This window comes from Austrofundulus limnaeus, unplaced genomic scaffold (assembly GCF_001266775.1).
Source record: "Austrofundulus limnaeus strain Quisiro unplaced genomic scaffold, Austrofundulus_limnaeus-1.0 Scaffold132, whole genome shotgun sequence".
In the NCBI taxonomy this organism is placed as follows: Eukaryota; Metazoa; Chordata; class Actinopteri; order Cyprinodontiformes; family Rivulidae; genus Austrofundulus; species Austrofundulus limnaeus.
In genome coordinates, this window is record NW_013952534.1 from 1 (window position 1) to 3,212 (window position 3,212).

General features: G+C 44.8%; 1 protein-coding gene across 1 annotated transcript in view; it reads left to right on the forward strand.

Annotated features, from left to right (window-relative positions):
• The first annotated feature begins 1,233 nt into the window (after positions 1–1,233).
• Positions 1,234–3,212, forward strand: part of cmah (cytidine monophospho-N-acetylneuraminic acid hydroxylase) — a 60,956-nt gene continuing 58,977 nt past the window's right edge. Inside the window, exon 1 of the mRNA XM_014015598.1 lies at positions 1,234–1,252. The gene's annotated coding sequence lies outside the window, so the exon portion shown is untranslated. The remainder of the gene's footprint in view (positions 1,253–3,212) is intronic.

Genomic DNA, 3,212 nt, shown 5'->3' on the forward strand with positions numbered 1-3,212 from the left:
GGCTTTTGATTGATAAACTCCATATCCTTAAAGCCTGTCGTTTCTGGAGAAATATTTGAAATATCGTCTGAGCTTGCCGAGCGATTCCTCTTTGATGTAGGCATGCTAACTGTCATGCTAGCTGCGCTGCCGGAGATATGCTTGGGTTTGGGTTTGGTTGGTGCTGTCGGTATACTGCTGCTGCTCTCATTCGGCGTGCCTCACGCACATCGACCTCGTTTGCTGACGACGTGGGGGATATTGGCACATTCACGTTAAAGTTGCCGAACACGACCACTTCACTGGGCGCTGGTGCCCAGACCTGCTGCTTCCTCTCTGCTGCCGGGAGAGGAGCGACATCCTGCTGACTTGCGGATGCCGAGTTGGGGTTTTCGGAGCTAGAGAGAGGACACTGAAACGCGGACGCAGAGGTGCACGGAGGACACGACGGTGGTCGAGGAAACCAAACCACAGACTTGCTCGTAAAAGGTGGAACTAAAACCTGGACCACGGACTTCAGATAGTCCAGCTTGGTGAGAAACGTCTGGTGCATTCGGGAGCTACGGAGCACCAAACTGGACCAACAAACTCACCTAATCCTAGACAAAACTTTAATAAATACCTTTTAAGGTTTTAAAACTGGTTCCACTGTGTCGTGTCTTCACATATGTTATGGCTCTTGAGCCAGGTTGTAACACTGCGCCTGGAAGGGAAGCGAGTCTTATGCGTCAGAAACATTCTATCATTCTTACACCGCTGTTTCAGTTACACAAGATGTTTTCAGTTTCACATGCAAATTGCTTGTTTTCCACTCACATGAGAGTGATCAGCCAAGAGCTGAAAACTCCAAATTGCCCCTGTAATTAAAACATGTTCTGTAACTTGTTATTCTTGATTCCACTCCCTGCTTGCTAACAATAAAAAGACAAGGCTTTGCACACAGGACCTCAGAATTAGTGAGAACTGGCAGAAACAGCTCAGTGCTCATGACTTCTTTTGCAAAAGTAATGTCAGAAAACTCATACCTTTGTCTCTGGTTCTCTTTTATTTAAGGTTTATCATCTGATTAACCCTGACTGTCATTCACACTGATGGTGGTAAGCTGCATTGTGGCCACAGCTGCCCTGGGGTACACTGAGAGGTGAGGCTAACAAACACTGGCACCAGCAGGCCATCTGACCACCACCAGCAGGCAAGGCGAGTGACTTACCCAAGGACACAACGACCGAGATGGATGGAACGGGGGATTGAACTGTCAACCCACCAGTTACAGGTCGACTCCCCATATTTCTCAAAGCTCAAATGCAGTTTTGGTTGATGGTTAGGTTTGGAACAAGGGTTAGCTAAGCTGCTATTAGAGCTCACCAAGGGCCACAATTGGCTTGGGAGTGTACCGAAGCAGTCAGCCAATTGGAGAGAGACAACAGTGTTACTGTTAAATGGGTACCAGGACATACTGGCGTTTATGGTAACAAGAGAGCTGACTACCTTGCAAAAGCTGGCAGTCAGACTCACTTCAAAGGTCCAGAGCTCAATGTAGGTATCTCAACTACAGTCTGTAGGACTGCCCTACAGGCCTGGATTAGACATCAACACTCAATCCATTGGAGGGAGCTGATGGACTGTAGACAGGCATGGGAACTGGTAAATGCCTCAAATCTTATTTGGGAAAGCTCTCGTTGCCCTGACAAGGAAAACTTGAAGTACAGTGGTTGGAGTCCTAACTGGGCACAACCTGCTTAACTGCCACAAAATGGTGATAGGACTCCATGACACCGGTGTTTGTGATGTCTGTGGCATTGACTTAGAGACCTTTTTGGACTACTTAAGCCCCCTCTCCATTGGCACACCTGCATGTGGTTGCCTGTGGTTCAACCTCGGCCAAATGTGTCTCCATTTCCGGTTCCAATTGTGCTTTCAGACAGAACCACCTGCAAGGTGGTTCAAAGCGAGTAGAACCGAGTACTACAAGCTTACAGTTTTGATGTTAACAGACTTCTGCTCGTAGATTGGCTGAGCCAAGGCAGATCATGTAAAATTAGCAGACATCCCAAGAGGTTTCAGACAAAATGACCACTGTAGGAGTGAGCTTAAGGTGAATTAAGCTTTTCCCACATCTCTCATACACAAGGTTATGAGGAAAACTTTTACCAAGGTATATCTCATTACTCGTTATTATCTTGACTGTGCGAAGTGAAAATCGACACAATTGGAACGCTCAGACGAGTTCAATTTGATTCATAATGACTGCAATCATTTACAGCGGGTAAAATAAGTATTGAACACGTCAACATTTTTCTCAGTAAATATATTTCTAGACGTGCTAATGACATGAAATTTCTACCAGTTGTCGGTAACAATCCATACATAGAAAGAAATCAAACCATAAATGTCCAGAAATGAAGTTATTTGTAATAATCAAGGCCGGATTAACCATATGGGCAATTGGGCAATTGCCCAGGGGCCCACGGTCTCCAAAGGGCCCTGGGCAGTGAAGGCACGGACACAACGGATGCGGGATATGCGTGGACATGTCTCCCCGCACTTCCTGCATCTGCGCTCTCTGTCCCCGCACTTTTCTCAGCCGTAACAGCTGTTTTATCCATTATTAACATATGGTAATGCGTTTTTCTGAACCGTCTTTGAACGCACCATAAGCGTGCGCATGCTATTCCTGCAGATTAGATGACTGATAGGAACTGCTGTGCTGAGCAGAGCCTCCTGGTGTAAAGAGCAACTAAAACTTCGCACAGTTTTTACCAAACAAACCATGTAAGTTGAGTCATGCTGTTGGAGGCAGATAATGCTAGCTAAAGGATGAGTTACACATTATATAATGTTTATCTAGTTAACATGATTAGTTGTTACCTGTTACAACCCTTGCCAAGCTAGTTTTATTAATGTTAGATGAACCCAGTCTTCTTTCATTTCTGTGCAGAAGTCATGCTGGCTGTTTTCCACATATTTAAAATAAATCTTAATTACCACAGTTACAAAGAACAAGGTCAGGGAGGAGACAGACCAGATAGCCTACAGCAGCAGGGATCAAATTGCAGACTTTCCTCAGGTAAGGAGAAATTATGACTAATATTCTTGAAGTAGAACAGTCTTTAAAAACTGGTGTATAGTTTGAAGTCTCTACTTTGACATAATTTGTAACAGAGTCTCAGAGAATTAACCACAGAAAGATGGAGGTTAAATCACATGACTGTGAAGAAATTTATAGTTAGTAC